We start from the raw sequence: 18,721 nt of genomic DNA on the forward strand, positions 1-18,721 counted from the left end.
AAAATAAATAAATTAGAAAATACTACAAAATCAAAGTGATATAAATTATAATAAATTATATAACATTTAAATATTTAATCAAATTAATTAGTTGATATAGTTAATTTATCGTAATAACTTATAGTTAATGAGTTAAAAGAAATAAATCGGAAAACATTCTCAAAAGCATGCTACATCAGGTTCATCATTAAGTACAAAAGTTTGATTTTTATATAATAGAATAGATAAATTTAAATGCGTAATATTATTCTTATTAAAATTATCTAATTATATTTATGCAACTTAAACTTTTAGAGAAGATTATTAATGACATCTTATTGGTCAAAAAACTTATTAATGACTCTAGAGTCTAGATAACTTGATGTAAATTTTTTTATATTTTACATTAACTTTAGATAAAAAAATTAGTTCTGACATATAATTGAAAACTTAAAATGCAATTAATAAAATTTTTTTATCTATAATTATTAATAAGATATAATCTAGATATAATGAAAAATAAATCATATAAATAGAGATTTTGTATAATAGGTAGAGTTAAATTCAAGAATAACGATATTTTTTAATTAATTTTTTTAATTTATTCAATAATAATAATAATAATAATAATAATAATAATAATAATAATAATAATAATATATTTGTCTAACTTAATTTAATTTTCTCGTAGACAATTCCTAATATATTTTATATTCATCTACATTTAAAAAAAAAGAAAGAAATGAAGGATATATAATCTTTAACACGGTGCTCTTTTATATATTTAGAAATCTGGAAAAAAAGCCTTGAAAAACTAAATAGTCACCTAACTTTTCTTGCTCTCAATTCTATGATCTCGCTCCCAAAACCCGAGGAGAGTAGAATATTGCTTGACTTGCTTTCGAATGCAATAGAGAAGAATATACAACTTCCATCTCGTTGCCGTTATTCCACCTGTCCAGTCACTACTGTTGTCGTGTCTGCTTTGTCGCCGTGTGCGTTGCTATGCGTCATCTAATTTAATAAATTTAATTAGAATAAATAATAAATTATTTATTTTATTTTAGACTTTATGAATGAAAAAAATCAATTCACTGATATAATGAATTACAATTAACGTAGTCTAATTAATTAAGTAATATAAATTTTAATAAATTATATTAATATTTAAATATCCAATCAAATCAATTAGTTAATATAATTAAGTCATTGTAATAAATTATATTTAATGAGTTAAAATAATTAAATCGAGAAACACTTTCTGGAGCATGTTACGTAAGTTCTATCATTAAGTGCAGAAACTCAATATTTATATAATAGAATAAATAAATAGAATAAATAAGTAAGTAAGTATTTGCACTATTATATTTCTTGTTCTACATGATGACTTAAGATATTTGTTTTGTATGTTAAATAATATAAATAATATTTTGTATCTTATATTCATTAAAAATTGATATTAAGATGAGAAAATTATGTAATAAATTTTATAAATAGTAATTATAAAAAATAAATAATTATTTATTATATATAATAATTCTTGGTATACATAGGATCGGATCATGTATATATTAAGATATCTATTTTAATTATGTAAGTAATTATTGTTATTTTTAATTTTTTATTATATTAGTAAATAATATTTAAAACTAAAAGAAAAAAATAACTAAAAATAAAATTTTCTTAATTTGAATAAAAACTCTCTTATAAATATAGTAAAAATATAAGATGTGATATAGAAAAAAAAGTTAAAGCGACATAAATTTTTACTAAAAATAAAAATATTTTTTGTTCATTTTTTTTAGACACACAACTATTTTATTCAAGGTATAAATTTTAATTCATATTTTATAAAAAAAAGCAATCAATACAAAAATAAAACTTAAATAAGACAAATATGTTCTGAAAAAAATTAGAATAAAAGAAAAACTTCAATTATAACCATTAATCATAATCATATATATTTATTTTAAAATTTATACTTCAAAATTTCAGAATATTAATATTTTGTATTTTTTATTTTTTAATTTTAAACTATTATAAATATTCGTTGTTCTCTAATAATAGTAATCCTTTTAAAAGAATAAACATAATTAAATTATTTTAAAAATATATAATAATTTTTAAAATAACAAAAAATGACAATTACCTAAAATATATTATTTTTATGTAGCAACTAAAATTTAATTGTCAATATAAAAATTATATATAATATCCTATCATAAACAAATAAGTGTTTAATCAAAGAATTTAATATTTATATAATATAAAAAATAAATTAAAATTTGAGATCATAGTAAACGCTCAAATTTAAATTTTTATAAATCAAATTTTATCATTTTTTTTCTCGAAGTAACTTATACAATAAAAATTTTCTAACGCATTATTGATACTCAAATAATAGAAATAATATATTAATAAATAAAAAATATTATTAAAAGTTAAATATATAGATAAAAAATTATAACTTACAAAAATATCTCTAAAATTTATTACATAAATATTAAAAGTCATGTATTTATATAAATTAAATTATATTAAATTGTAAGATATTTAGATATTTAATTAAATTTAAAAATAAATGGTATGCCAATTTAAATAATTTAGATTGAAGATAAAAAAAATATATAATCAAATTATATCATATAATATAACATTTCTATAAGTTTCTTTTATAAGATATTTAATACAAAAATATTTATCATCATCTGTTTAACGTAACAATTTAAATTTAGGAGAATTGTTCAAAAAAACACTTTTTTCGAATTATTTATTGTTAATATCAGGTCAATTTCATAACATTCAATAATAACATAAATGATTATATTTGAACCACAAAGTTAACCTAAAATAAAATATAGAAATTGACGAGAACAAAATATTAAGACAAAAAATGATTAGAAGCAGAAAAATAGAAAAAAATATCAAATTTAAATAATGTCAAAAAGAATCTAATATATAAGGATGTAAATTGTAAAAATAGAGGGATACATATATAAAGAAGAATAGCATGCATAAACGTTTTTTCACTATATCATAATTTGCTCCAGCTATACGATGAATTCAGCGCAGTCAGCAGCTCCAAAAGTTTGCATCGGTGCACCTCGAACACATGACCTGATTTCTTAAGCTACAAGTATGCCGAGCACATTGTCGTCCAATTCCATTAGCAACGGTAATGCCTAAATTAAGACATTTTCGAGTTATAAACAAACAATCAACGAAATACTATTTATCCATAAAAAAAATTTTACATAAAAAAAAAGAAGAAAAGAAGAGTTAAAATAGCAAGAGCGATAAAAATGATGATTCTTATCATTTTCTTTGGCCGTCTATATATAAAAGACCAAAAAATCATCTTTATCTAACAAAATTAATTTGTATTTATTGCATTTAATTTGAATAAGCAAGAAATTATCATATTTTAGTTTAGTATTTAATTCACATGATTTGAATTTGACTTAATACATATAATTTAATTTGATTTAATCATTAGTTAAAAATATCTCCATTGCTTATTTTATTTATAGATTTATTATTTTAATTATTTATAATTTAATCAAATCAATTAATTAATATACATAATTTATACTTAATTTGATTTAATAAATTAAAAATACTACCAAAATATTAAAAGAAATAAATTAGGAAATACTATTAAAACAAATTGATATAAATTATAATTATTATGTAATATTTAAATATCTAATCAAATCAATTAGTTGATATAATTAATCTCAAAATAAATTGTATTTAATGAGTTAAAAAAATAAATTGAGAAACACTCTCAGAAGCATGCCACGTCAGCTCCATCATTAAGTGTAGAAATCCGATTTTTATATAATAGAATCGAATAGACGTTAATTCATATATAGTATATAAATAAATAAAATTAGAATAAATAAGAATTTATTTATTTTATTTTAGACTTTATAAATGAAAAGACTAATTCACTAATATAACGAATTATAATTAGAGAAAAACTCTGCGTACAAGCGATTAGGGCTTGTAAGTATTACAAGTCAATTAAACTCTAACCCCCAAAATTCGCTGCAAGTGCTACATCCTTTACACGCGCTACATCCCTTCTTCTTCTCCTTCTTTTTCGATCGTTCTTTTCTCCTCCTTTCTCACTGGTTTGTTCTTCGTCGTTGACGTTAGTTCCTCCACATACTGTTACGGCACGTTTTCATTGCACCTTCTTCTTCTTCTTGCTGCACGTTCTTCTTCCTCTTCCTCTTCTTCTTCTTCTTCTTTTCTTTTGTTTCTTGCCTTCTCTTTCTCCTTCTTCATTTACGTGCTTTTCTCTCTGTTTTCTTTTTTCGTTATTCTCGATTTCTATTGTTTTTTGACATCAAGCTCTGAAATCGTTTTTGAAGAATAAGAAGTAGCAGAAGATGAGGAGGAGAAAGAGAAAGAGTTCTGAATTATGCATGATTTTGGGTGTGGTGAATTCCTGTAACTGTTTGGGTGTATTTCTGTAATCTCTTGGGTGTATTTTATGTAATCGTTTGGGTGTATTTCTGTAATCTCTTGGGTGTATTTTATGTAATCGTTTACGTGTATTTCTGTAATGCTTGCCATTTTTTCTGAAATGAAAAATACACCCATAGATATCAGTAAGATACACCCATAGATATGAGTCAGATACACCCATAGATATCAGTTAGATATCACTCAAATACACCCAAATAATTACAGAAATACATCCAAAGGATTACAGAAAATACACCCAAATGGTTACAAGAATTCACCCAAACGATTATAGGAATACACCCAAAGGGTTACAGAAAATACACCCAAAGGATTTAAGAAAATACACCCAAATTTGTTGAAGTACATCTTATGCATAATTTAGAACTCTTTCTCTTTCTCCTCCTCATCTTCTACTGCTTCTTCTTCTTCAAAAACGATTTTACCATGAAAAATCGAAAAAAACGAGAAAACAGAAAGAAAAGACGTAAATGAAGAAGAAGAAGAAGAAGAAGAGGAAAACGAGGAAGAAGAACGTGCAGAAACGAAAGAAAAGGAGAAGAAGAAGAGTAAGAGGAAGAAGAACGTGCAGCAAGAAGAAGAAGAAGAATTTCAGAAACCATGAAAATCAGAAAAAAAACGAAGAGGAAGAGGAAGAGGAAGAGGAAGAGGAAGACGAAGAAGAAGAAGAAGAAGAAGAAGAAGAAGAAGAGAAGAAGAAGAAGAAGAAGAAGACGAAGAGGAACCGTTTGAGTGGGGCGCGTGTAGTTACGCTCCATTCAAAATGAGTTAATGTGCGTGTTAATGAAGTTTGGGCTGATAACTTGTAAAACTTGTACGGCCTTTTTACTTGTATGTGTAGCAGGTCCCTTATAATTAATGTAGTATAATTAATTAAGTAATATAAATTATAATAAATTATATTAAGAAAAGAAATATTTAAATATCTAATCAAATCAATTTGTTAATATAATTAATTCAGTGCAATAAATTGTATTGAATAAGTTAAAACAATTAAATCGAAAAACATTCTCCGAAACATGCCACGTCAGCTTTATCATTAAGTGCAGACATCCGATTTTTATATAATAGAATAGACGGATATCTAAAAGAAACACCTTGAGTAATTATTTTTTGTTATTTTAACTTTGTGTATATCTTTTACAATAATTACTATTTTAACATCAATATTTTCTTAATGAGTATACACATATTTTTTTTGTTTTATTAATTAAAAATAATTTAAATATATGATTAATTAATAATAACTATATTTTTATACATGTGTCAAAAGTGTTTAGTATACTGTACAAGAGGACTCTGGTATGGGTTGAGATGAGGATCGGGAACCTGTGGGTCGAGACGGGTGTCGGACTATCCGAGCGGAGCGCGGGGGGAGGTACCTGCAAAGACACTCCAACGTTCAAGTCAGAATGGATCTGAGAGGTATAAGGTGTGTGGGATGAATGAATACCTGGGGGACGTAGGTCCTCTTATTTATAGGTGATGGTAGTTATCTTATCTTTATCTTGTTGGGATAAGATAAAGGAGACGTTTGAATTCGAAAGTCGGTTAGGAGCTCCAGTGGGCCGGTTCGGGGCCTTCTGGAGGGGGAATGGGTAAAACCCGAGGAATCGGGTTTGTCTTTGGATCCGGGCTGGTGGGCCGGATCCGTAACAGTTGCCCCCGCAGCGGGAGGGCGAGCGAGATCGGCCTGTCGCTGGGAGGTATGATGTTTTGATCGTGGGCTAGGTTTTTAGTTCTTCTCGGGTGTTCGTTTGGCCCTTTGGAGGGGGATCGGTGTCTCGGCTCTGGTTTTGCTGAAGGTTCGTCTGACCGTTTTTGGTCTTGACGTGACTCTTCCGATTTTTACTGCGCCCGTCGCGTTCTTTGAGGCTTTTTATTTTCGAGGAGGTCATTTAATGCGAGGGGACGTTTCTCCCTTTTACCCCTACGAGTTCCAACTGCGCCTAGGGTCAATTGTGTCCTTTTGCTCCTTTTTGAAACCGTCTTTTGGCTTTTTGTTTCGGTTCCCTCGTCCGTTTCATTTTCTTCTCTATTTTCTCTTCTGAAAGGGAAACTCATCATCTGAGACGAAGCTCTTCTTTCCTTTGCGGTTTTTGCTTTTTTGGTGCTGCTTGCTTCTTCTACTTTTCTTCAAGCTTCCTTCTGTATTACCAGGTTGGCACGCTTCGCTTTCCTTCTTTTTACTTTGTGAATACTTGCTCTGTCCTTGCCATGCGTTGTTTTTACTCTTTTACTGTTTGTGTCTTTTTGGGGGGTAGCATTTTGAGTTTTGGAGGGGCTGAGTGCCGCCGTGTTTGTTTAACAGTGGTGGTGAGCCACCGCGCTGGTTTAGTAGTGGTGTTAGGTTTCTGTCTTATAGGGTCAGTAGGCTTATGGTGGTGCTCCTCCCTGTTTTAGGTATGCAACGGCGGAGGAATGAGGGTGTGGGAGCCCCGGTGGCCCCCTCCAGGGGCGTTCCCAATCGCTACGGTTGGGTGACTAGCGATGTGTGGGGCGTTCCGTCTCGGATGACGGAGGACGATCTTCAACGGCTTCGTGATCAGGGGGCGATCTGTGGTGGCAGTGATGAGGAGGGGCGGTATGAGCTCGTTCTTCCTGATGCCGACGAGCGCGTCTGTTACCTGAACCTTCATTCACCCACCGTTCCGGATTGGATGTGGGTTTATGAGTCGATGTTCACTCGGCTCGGTGTGCGGTTGCCTTTTTCGCCGTTTGTTCAAGATCTGCTGAGTCGGTGTTCCGTGGCACCGTCTCAGCTTCACCCGAATAGTTGGGCAGCCGTGCGATGTTTTGAGCTGGTGTGCCGGTATCTCGATCTTCCGGCTTCTGTTCCTGTTTTTCTTTTTCTTTTCTTGTGCACTCTTCCGACTAAAGAGGGGAAGCACAAGAAAGGATATATGTCTTTCCGTGCTCAACCTCATCGCCGGATTTTCGGGTTATTCGAGGATTCTTTTCACGGTTTTAAGTGGGAGTATTTTAAGGTGCGTCCTGTTCAGGGGCATCGTCCGTTTTGGCTGACACTGGAGGGCGAGCGCCGATTTCCGACGTATTGGAACTTTGGTGCTGGCCCGTCGGTTTTGACCAAGTTTACTTATGATGGTTTGTCTCGGGAGGATAAGGATATCGCTAGCGTTTTGTGGTATTTGTTCGGGGAGCGTCCGTTGAACCCTCGAGATGTTATGGGGGATCCCGAGGCTTGTCGAACGTATATTGGTGGGTAGCTTTTTTTTTTGACTTGATTTTTCTTTCTTTTTCCAGTTGAGATGGCTGGTGGGTTGACTTCTTTGGCGAGGTTGAAGGCGGCGATGGGTCGGGAGGAAGGGTCGTCGTCTCCTGCTACTCCTGTCTCTAATCCGGCTGTGGGTTCCCAGGGCGTTTCCCATGAGGTAGTTTCGTCGGGAGTGAGGGCCGAAGCTCGGGCCTCGCCGGGTCCTGTGAACTCGCCTGAGGTTGTCGTGGTGTCGGCTGCCGAGGCTTCCCGGAAGAGAAAGAGGCCCGAGGATCCTAGCAGCGAAACTTTTAAGGAGGAGGGTGCTGTGCCCAGTGTGATGGATCGTCGCTTTGATGCTTCCGGTTTTATCGATCAGCACCTGATGCCTGGGACAGAGCCGTTTTTTGATGGCTGTGATGTCTCGTTTCAGGCTAAGTCGGTGTACCGTGCCCTTCTCCGGTCTGCCGTTGTTGTCCGTAAGGCCGAGCCCGTAATGGCTCAGGTTGGGTTGTTAGATAAGAAGCTTCGTCAGTCGCAGGCTGATGTGGCTAAATTAAAGGAGGAGCTTGAGGCTGCTGGGGTTGCGAAGGAGAAGGCGGTGAAGTCTTCCGAGGAAGCCGGGGCGGAGATTCTCCGGCTTTCCGAGGTTGAGACTTCACTTCGTTCCCAGTTGGCCGAGGAGCGTAAGCGGGCTTTCGATGCGGGTTCCCAGTCGGCGGTGCTTCTCGGTGAAGTGGAGATTTTGAAGGCCGAGGTTGCTGCCTTGAAGAAGGAGAAGACGGAGTTGCTAGCTGATGCAAAGGATGCAATTGCGGCTACCGAGGAGACGATGAGGGCCTTCAAGACTGTTCGTGATGGCCAGATTGTCGACCTCGAGTAGTTTCTATCTGTATTTCTTTGGTTTTTTCTTTAAACTGTTTTTTGAATATTTTTGGATGGCCAAGGGCCGTGTATTTTGGAACACCGTACTTTCGTTTTTAGTAGCTTTTATTGGCCGTCGGGCTTTTTGGTATGTTCCGTAGTTACGTTTGTTTTTCGGCCGTTCCGGGCTTATGTTTTGAGCTATTCCGCGTTTGTTTTTCGTTTCCTCGGACTGTCGTTTGGTCGGGTTTTTATGGATATCCGTGTGTTGGGCCTGGGGGGTGATCAGTCCTCCAGTCGTGGCCGTGTCTACGTTCCGTTTTTGGGATGTGTAGGAAAGTGGAAATAGCTTTTAATGGAATTTTTATTGAATGGTTGGGCCTCGTTAAAACCCTCCGTTAACGGCGGGAAAGAGTACCCGAGATTATAAATATAAATAAAGGATAAAAATAGAGGAAAATAAAAGGGGGCGACCTATTTAGGTTGGTCTAGGCGTAGTATCGTCGTAAGTTGGCTGCGTTCCAGGTCCTCGGGACTTCGTTGCCGTCGAGCCGTTCGAGTTTATACGCTCCTTTTCCGATTACGGCCTTGATTCTGTATGGTCCTTCCCAGTTGGGGGTGAGCTTTCCTTCTCCTGGAGTCGGGGGACCGATATCGTTTCGCCGTAGGACGAGGTCGTCAGCTGCGAATTCTCGTCGGATGACGCCGTGATTGTATTTTAGGCTGATTCTTTGTTTAAGTGCTAATTCTTTGACGTGAGCTATGTTTCTTTCTTCGTCAATGAGGTCTCTTTCTGCTTCTTTGTCGTTGCCTCCGACCGTTTTCCTGGGGCTGGGGTCCCCGTTTTCAACTGGGATGACTGCTTCAACCCCGTATGTTAATCGGAAAGGCGTTTCCCCCGTGGTCGTTTGGGGTGTTGTTCGGTACGACCATAGAACCGACCCTAATTCGTCCGCCCATAGTCCTTTGGCTTCGTCGAGCCGTTTTTTGAGTCCTTTAACAATTATTTTGTTTGCGGATTCCACCTGTCCGTTTGTTTGGGGGTGTTCTACTGAGCTGAAGCGATGGGATATCTGTAATCCTCCTAGGAACTCTTTGAATTTTTTATCGGTAAATTGAGTTCCGTTGTCTGATATGATGACCTCGGGGAGTCCGAAGCGGGTGATGATTTGTCGCCAGACGAATTTCCGGCATTGGGTCGCCGTTATGGAGGCCAGAGGTTCGCCCTCGATCCATTTGGTGTAGTAATCTATAGCGACGATGAGGTATCTGAGCTGGCCGGGAGCCGTAGGGAAAGGCCCGACGAGGTCGATCCCCCAAGTGCCGAATGGCCGTTCTGCCGATATGGTGCTGAGCTGGTGTGGGGCGGCTTGGTGGATATTGGCATGTCTTTGGCATTTGTCACAGCTTTTTACCAATTGTATGGAGTCTCGAATGATTGTGGGCCAGAAGTAGCCAGCCCTAATGATTTTTTGGGCTAATGTTTTGCCTCCGACGTGGTGTCCGCAGCAGCCTTCGTGGATTTCGCGGAGTATGTACTCCGTGTCCCCGGGTTCGACACATTTGAGTAGGGGTTGCGAAAATCCTCGTTTGTATAATTGTCCCGCTATGATGGTATATTTGGCGGCTTCCCTTTTTATTCGCTTTCCTTCTTTTAGGTCTGGCAGTAAAGTTCCGTCGAGGAGGTATTGTAGGATGGGGTATGTCCACGACCCCTGGCTTGAGATCGTCAGGTGAGAGTTGATTGCTGTTGACACAGAGGGCGACCTAACGACCTCTTGAATTAGCGATCTGTTGCCGTGCCCCGGTTTGGTACTGGCTAGCTTGGAGAGTAGGTCTGCCCTGGTGTTTTGTTCCCTGGGAATGTGCCGTATGATAATGCTTTCGAACCCTTCTTTCAGTTCGTTTACCTTGGTGAGGTATTGTTGGAGCAGGGGATCTCGTGTCTGGTAGCTTCCGTTGATTTGGGAACTGACTACCTGGGAATCGGTATTTACTTCTAAGGTGTTTACACCGACTTCCCGGGCTAGGGTCAGACCTGCTAAGAGGGCTTCGTATTCTGCTTGATTGTTTGATACCGGGAATTCGTACCGTACTGACTGTTCAATTGTGATTCCGTTTTGGTTTTCGAGTATGATTCCGGCTCCACCGTGAGTGGAGTTTGATGAGCCGTCGACGTGTAATTTCCATGGTTCCGGGGTGAGTGTTGCTGGAGTCATTTCGGCGATGAAATCAGTCAAGGCTTGTGCCTTGATAGCGTTCCGGGGTTCGAATCTGATCTGGAATTGGGATAACTCGATGGACCATGCTAGCATTCTTCCCGCTAGGTCGGGTTTTTGTAACACTTGCTTGACTGTCTGGTCGGTTCGGACCGTTACGGGGTGGGCCTGGAAATACTGTCGCAGGCGTCGGGAGGCTGTAAGGAGTGCGAAAGCTAGCTTTTCTAAGCGTGAATAGCGAGTTTCCGCATCCTGTAAGACTTTGCTTATGAAGTATACGGGTTTTTGTTCCTTTTTCTCGTCTTCACGGACGAGAGCCGCTGCAAGTGCCTCTTCTGTTATGGAAAGGTATAAGTAGAGTGTTTCCCCCGCTTGGGGTTTGGCGAGGATTGGTGGTTCTGATAAGGTCTTCTTGAAGTGTTGGAATGCTTCTTCGCATTCTGTTTCCCACTTAAAAGGGGTCCCTTTTTTCATTAGTTTGAAGAAAGGGATTGCTTTTTGGGCTGATGCACCGAGAAAGCGTGATAACGCGGTTAGTTTGCCGGTGAGCTTTTGGATGTCCTTAAGGTTTTTGGGGCTTGCCATTTCGAGGACGGCACGACATTTCTCCGGGTTTGCTTCAACTCCGCGTTGTGTGATCATGAAGTCGAGGAACTTTCCTGCCTCCATTCCGAAGGCGCACTTTGCCGGGTTGAGCCGCATTTGGTGCTTTCGTAGGGTGTTCATTATGACCGTGAGGTCGTTGATTAGTTGTTCGCTGGATTCAGTCTTGGCGAGCATGTCGTCAATGTAGACTTCTAACTTGTCTCCGGTTAGGTCTCGAAAGATCTTGTTAACAAGTCTTTGGTAGGTGGCTCCAGCGTTTTTCAAGCCGAATGGCATCACTGTGTAACAGTATGTTCCATCTGGGGTGATGAATGCGGTTTTTTCTTCGTCTGGTCGGTGCATCGGGATTTGGTTATAGCCGGAATATGCGTCCATGAAGCTGAGGTATCGGTGGCCGGATGCTGCGTCTACTAATCCGTCGATGTTTGGTAGGGGGAAGGCGTCCTTCGGGCAAGCTTTGTTTAGGTCCGTGTAGTCGACGCACATTCGCCATTTCCCGTTAGGTTTCCGTACTAGCACGACGTTGGCTAGCCAGGTCGTGTAGGGGAGTTCTCGGATGAAGTTGGCTTCGAGCAGGGCTTTGACTTGTTTCTTGACTTCGGCGGCTCGGTCTGGCGACATTTTTCGTCGTCTTTGTGCTACCGGCTTGGCTTGGGGGTTCACGGCTAGGTGGTGGGACATTAGGTCGGGGTTAATGCCTGGCATGTCGGCTGGTGTAAATGCGAATAAGTCTTTGTTTTGTTTCAGGAGTTGGGAGAGTTCTTCTTTAAGATCGTAAGGGAGGTTTCTATTGATGAAGGTATATTCTTCCTTGGTCGGTCCGATCTGTAGTTTTTCCATGTCTCCTTCTGGTTCTGGCCTAGGTTGGCCGTCTTGTCGCGCATCTAGGTCGGCTAGGAATATTCCGGCCGCATCTCGGGATTTTTTCCTTAGGGCTAGACTGGTGTTGTCGCATTCGGCTGCGACCTCTCGGTCTCCGTGAATGGTACCGATGGAGCCGTCGTCGGTTTTGAACTTCATGAGGAGGTATTTGGTGAAGATGATTGCGGAGAAGTCATTGATTGTTTTTCTTCCGAGGATCACGTTATAGGCTGTGGAGTCTTTAAGGACTACGAATTCAGATAGGATTGTCTTTTTCTGATTGCTCGTTCCTATGGTGATGGTAGGGTAATTGAGCCGTCTGGTTTGAGAAAGTTGTCGCCGAGTCCCGTGACGCCGTGGCGGTGTGTTTGGAGGTTATCGTTGCGGAGCCCGAGCTTGTCAAAGGCTCCTCGGAAAAGGATGTTGGAGTCTGCACCGGTGTCTACCAGTATCCTTCGTACTAGTCCTGTTCCGATCCTGGCTGAGATGACGAAGGGGGCATCTTCGGCTGAGGTGCCATGCAGGCAATCTTCCGGTAAGAATGTTATCGTGTTGCCAGTGGTGGTGATTGGGGCTTGGTTTCTGACGGCCATTACCTTGAGGTCCTTTTTTATTGCTAATTTTGACTTGCTCAATACATCCTTGCCTGTGATGACGTTTACTATGATGGTCGGGTCTTCCTCCGGACTCTCCCTGGTGGGTTGCCTTTGTGTTCTTGGGTTACGTCCTTCTCTTTCTGGTGACTTGTCTTTCTCCGCGCGTCTTGGTTCTCTGATGATTTTGGCAAATTCCGGGAGTTTGCCGTCTCGTATGGCCTGTTCGAGAGCGTCTTTGAGGTCGAAGCAATCTTGTGTTTTGTGGCCGTAACCTCGGTGGTAGTCACAGTAGAGGGTTTTGTTGCCTCCCGTCCTTTCTTTGAGTTGTCGGGCTCTTGGGATGATGCCTCGATCTGCTATTTGATGGTATATCTCTGTAATTGGTACAGTTAGGGGTGTGTAATTAGAGAATTTGCCAATTCTTGGTGGCCGGTTGGTCGGCTTGGGGTGGTCCCGTTGATTCTCTTTAGGTGTCGGGTTATGCCGGGGAGCTGAATTGCCGTGTTGGGCGTGCTGCCGTTTGTTGGCAGCGACGACCTGGCTGACCTCTTCGTCGTTAATGTAGTCTCTGGCGACGTTCTGGATTTCGTGCATGGTCCATACTGGTTTTATAGTGAGGTGTTTGCGAAATTCCTCGTTCATGAGCCCGTTAGTCAGGCAAAGGCTTGCGACGGAATCCGTGAGTCCGTCGACCGTTAGGCATTCGTCGTTGAAGCGGTCGAGGTATTTTCTTGTGGATTCGTCTAGCTTTTGTGTGACCCCTAACAAGCTGATGGGGTGTTTGGCTTTGGTGATTCTAGTTGTGAACTGGGCCATGAATTTTCGTGCTATGTCGTGGAAGCTAGCTATGGATCCGTTTGGGAGGGCGTTGAACCATTTGATCGCCGGTCCGGCAAGGTTTACCGGGAAGGCTCTGCACCGGACTGCGTCGGCCGCTCCTTCTAAGTTCATTCTGGCCTCGAAGGCCGTTAGATGTTCCTGAGGGTCCTTGGTTCCATCATACTTCATGTCGGTGGGTTTGTCGAAACCTTTGGGGAGTTTCGCTCTTAAGATTCTTTCTGTGAAGGGTGTGGCTCCCATTATGGTGTGGTCGCTTCTCGTGCGTTTGGTGTTTCGGTATCTCCGGTCCTCGTCCGAATCGTGTTGACGACTTAGATCCCGAGAAGCGCTGCGGTGGTGTTTCTTGTTGTATCGCCGTTCTAGCGATTTCTCGTGTCGGTGGTTGTGTGAGATGCTGCGATCATCTTTCCTATCGTGTTGCTGGGTTGGCGACCTGCCGCGGTGGGATCTTGACCTGGAAGTTGCCTGGCTTCCGTGTTCGTTATTGTGTTTTTCTCTGCTAGTTAGTTTGCCTTCAAGTTCTTGGACCCGGAGACAGAGATCCTGGATGATCTGTGCCGCTTTGTCCCTGGCTTTCTCGGGATGTTGTGGGTCCTTGGTGACGTGTTCGTTCGTGTGGTGGATGGTACTTGCTATCTTTGCTTGGTTTGTGGCTTCATGGTGTTCTGAGGCCGGACGACGTGATTGGGAGTCATCCTGGCTTGATGGGTTCTCCTCTAGGATGCCCTCCATGCGGTTCGACTGTCGCAGGTCCCCACAGACGGCGCCAATGTACAAGAGGACTCTGGTACGGGTTGAGATGAGGATCGGGAACCTGTGGGTCGAGACGGGTGTCGGACTATCCGAGCGGAGCGCGGGGGGAGGTACCTGCAAAGACACTCCAACGTTCAAGTCAGAATGGATCTGAGAGGTATAAGGTGTGTGGGATGAATGAATACCTGGGGGACGTAGGTCCTCTTATTTATAGGTGATGGTAGTTATCTTATCTTTATCTTGTTGGGATAAGATAAAGGAGACGTTTGAATTCGAAAGTCGGTTAGGAGCTCCAGTGGGCCGGTTCGGGGCCTTCTGGAGGGGGGAATGGGTAAAACCCGAGGAATCGGGTTTGTCTTTGGATCCGGGCTGGTGGGCCGGATCCGTAACATATACGAATAGTTTTTTTCATGGGTTTCGTATTTTAATTAATATAATTATTTTTTTATTAAAATATTAACCTTTTTAAAATGATACATAATATATTAGAGTATATAGTAGTATTTATTTTCATAAACATATATATCTGTTAATAATGTATATTTAGGACTCTAAATGCTAACCTCAGATATTCAAGTTACACTTATAATATAATATTCATATACATATTGGTTAGATATATTTTATATATATTAAATATTAACTTGGGATAATTACACAAATTGAAATAAATGATTCAAATATTAAATAAGAAAAGTCTAATAATATATAAAGAGCAACAATTTCAATAGTTAATTTTATTTTTATATAACAACAAATATATTTATTTATTTATTATTTTAATTAGTTAAAATGTGCTCTAAAAAATAGTAAAAAAAGTTATCATATGAAAAAAATTCATTAAAACATACAAATTAAGTAACCACTCTAAATTTCATATACTTATTTTTTTGTAATTGATTAAACATTAATAACATTTATATAATAAAACGTAGTAACCATTTAATTTGTACAATGTGCAAAAAACTTTATTATTCATGAGTAAACTCCTTTGCACATAGCTTAAGAAACAAAATAAAATAGATTTATGAAACAGCATGCACAAAGGACGAGAAACGTACTAAAAAAATATTTTAAATATTTAATTTTACCTGTTCTTAATGGTTGATTTATCTATTTTTTAAATTTAGTTAAAAATATGTTTTAAAGATTATCACTTGAAAAAATTTTATTAATCAAATTAAATATTAATATAATAAAAGAAATTAATTACTTAAGTTCTCTATATACTAAATAAATTAATTCTTTCAATAAATATATATTAATTTTTTTATAAATAAACTATACATAAATACAATAAAATAGATTAAGTACATGATCCGCATATAGCACAAATTATACGATAGGAGTCTAATAATATAAATAATGTCACTTAGTTAAAATTTGTTGTTTGTATAATTCGAATATAAATTTTTTTTATTAAAGGTTTAAGTTTTTTGAATTGTACGAGAATAACAGTGTAACAATATTTATTTAAAAATATAAACATAACAGTTTTTACATTTAAATGGAATCTGCTAATATGGATTACAAAAATAATAAAATTATTTTAGTCTTTATAAGTAGAGAAAGAAATAATCTTATACATTTTATAATAAATTTTTATTACAAAAATTTTTTGAAATTAAAAATAATAACTATTAATATTAATAAATTGATAACAACAAATATTTAAAATGAAATAATATTTGGTCCAGACGTAACTAAAATTTTACACTGGTATATACAATATATTTAAAAAGTCTAAACAAAACTTTAAATTATCAACTTTTTTTAAAGTTAAATACTTAAATCTTAAATTTTAAAATAGTGTCTAAACTTACACTTAAACCTCAAAATGATCTTTAAAATTAATAATTACTTAAATTCGTTCTTGAAATTGTCCTCTAAAATTTATAGTAGCCTTTAAAATAATTTTCGTCCATTTTTATCATTGAAGAGGACTAAATCAACATCGTTTTATATTTATTAAAAAAAAAAAGAAAAGGATGCTCCCCTTTCCAAGGTGACCAAGCAGGTCTTCGAAGCTTTCCAAGGAAGGCTGAAGGTTGTCGGCAGAGTAGGTGTCGGCATTGTCAATGTCATCTTCAAGCTGCAACCAAGTACCGCTGCCTTGTAGTCAACGCCCCCACCGCCAACACCATTGCGGCTACTAAGCATGCAGTGCTCTCCTTGCTGCAATAGCAAGGAACATTCCCCAAGCCGATGCCTCCATCAAAGCCGGTATTCATCTATCCATTCTGTTGCTTTACCTTCCATTGTTGTTCATAATCATGCAAATATGTATAGGTATGTGTATGTGCTGCATGTGTAGGGAAACGGCAAAGAAACGAGTATGTGGGAGTATCAATGGTTGGGAAGACATTAGCGGTGATGGTGATAAGGAAAATTAAAAACAAAAAAATAGATAAGGGGGATTTTTCTATTAGACCTCTAAAATACCTGTTCTTAGCAACCTAGGTCACTGGAAGGATTTTTCTTGCTAGACCTTCAAAGAACCTGTCCTTGACAACCTAGATCAAAGGGATAAAAATTAAATCACTCAATTTTCTCCATGCAACAAGCGAAGCAAATCATTCACCTCACTTAATCACACAATAAAAACGTGCGTAGAGCACTAAGGAAATTTTATTCATCAAAAGTTATTCCAAATTGTCTCACCAAAGGTGTTTAAATAGACCCCTAACAAATTAACTAAAAGATAAGATAACTAATTTAAATCAGATTTGATCTTATTGGATTAGATCAGATTTGATTTAAATTTTAACATTCTAAAGCTATAATAACTAATTTAAATCAGATTTGATCTTAATTGATTAAATCAGATTTGATTTAAATTTAAAATTTCTAAAAATACTACTAAGCAAATCGAAAGTAAATCAAATCTTTCAACAAACTCTAACAACAAAACAAATTAAAATAAATTATTAAAAAATTTGAAAATAATAATATTTTATGCCTCTCACAGAATTTGAAAAGCATTATTGGGCTTCTTAATGTCCTAATTTAACCCAATGGGTCTTATGAGTTGTCGCCCTTTCAGCATCACTGTTTTTGAGACGGACTCTTGGTCTTCTTGATGTCCAAGACTAGTATGGTACAATTCTTCTAGTATTCTGATCCTTGAATATGACAAGATTAACATTCCGTCCCTTAGCTCTAAGATGATGAAAATGCCCTCCTGACTACGTATCAAATGGAGTTTGAAAAAGTTGGATCTGAGGTGGCGAGGCGAGCGAAAGGGTTGAAAATGAATGTGATTGCACATGATCCTTATGCCCCGGTGAATAGGGTCTGTGCTGTTGGGGTGAAATTGGTATCATTTGATATGGCCATTGCCGCCGCAGACTTCATCTCTTTGCACATGTTGCTTACTGCAACTACTAAGAAGATCTTCAATGACGCCACTTTTGCAAAGATGAAGAAAGGAGTCCGCATCATCAATGTTGCTAGAGGTGGTGTAATCGATGAAGATGCCTTGGTCAAAGCCCTTGACGCCGGAGCAGTTGTCCAGGCCGCACTCGACGTCTTCGCGGAGAATCCCCCACCGAGAGATAACATGCTAGTGAAACACGAAACACGTAGTGGTGACGTCTCATTTGGAAGCCAGCACAAAAGAGGTACAGGAGGGTGTGGCAATTGAGATAGTAGAGGTTGTTGTTGGAGCATTGAGGGGGGAGCTGTCGGCAACTGCAATGAATGCTCCCATGGTTGCTCCTAAGGTGTTGTTAGAGCTGGCTCCATATCAAAATCAATTGTCAACATTGTGAATGTGGACTTCACCGCCAAGGAGAAGGGGCTCCGCATAAGCGAGGAGAGGATATCGGTTGACTCATTGCGAAGCTGTCCCTGGATTCCATTCAGGTTCAGATCTCAAATGTCGAGTCCAAATTCGGTAGACAGTGAGATTAGCATCGAAGAGCAGAGGAAGGAGAGGCTCGGGTTTTTTTTTTAAATAAATATAAAACTACGTCGTTTTAGTTCTCTTTAATGATAAGGATGGATGTAAATTATTTTAGAGACTATTATGAATCTTGGAAGATAATTTTGGGAACGAAATTGAATAATTATTAACTTCAAAAATTACTTTGAGTCTTGAGTGCCAAGTTCTGGAACTATTTTAAAATTTAACTCGCTTTTTAACTACCCAAAAGCTGCAAAAAGACAAACAATTAACTAAGAGGCCTGCTACACATACAAGCCTTTTTGCCTTACAAGCTATACAAGTTGCTCCAAGTCCAAGAAAAAAACACGCGCCCCTTCAACAACATGTTCACTCTTCGTCTTCTTCCTCA

At 38.1% G+C, this 18,721-nt stretch overlaps 1 pseudogene; it reads left to right on the forward strand.

The window, feature by feature from the left end:
- Positions 1-17,580: 17,580 nt before the first annotated feature.
- Positions 17,581-18,486, forward strand: LOC112777567 (D-3-phosphoglycerate dehydrogenase 2, chloroplastic-like; annotated as a pseudogene).
- The last annotated feature ends 235 nt before the right edge of the window (positions 18,487-18,721 follow it).

This window comes from Arachis hypogaea, chromosome 3 (assembly GCF_003086295.3).
Source record: "Arachis hypogaea cultivar Tifrunner chromosome 3, arahy.Tifrunner.gnm2.J5K5, whole genome shotgun sequence".
Classification (NCBI taxonomy): Eukaryota; Viridiplantae; Streptophyta; class Magnoliopsida; order Fabales; family Fabaceae; genus Arachis; species Arachis hypogaea.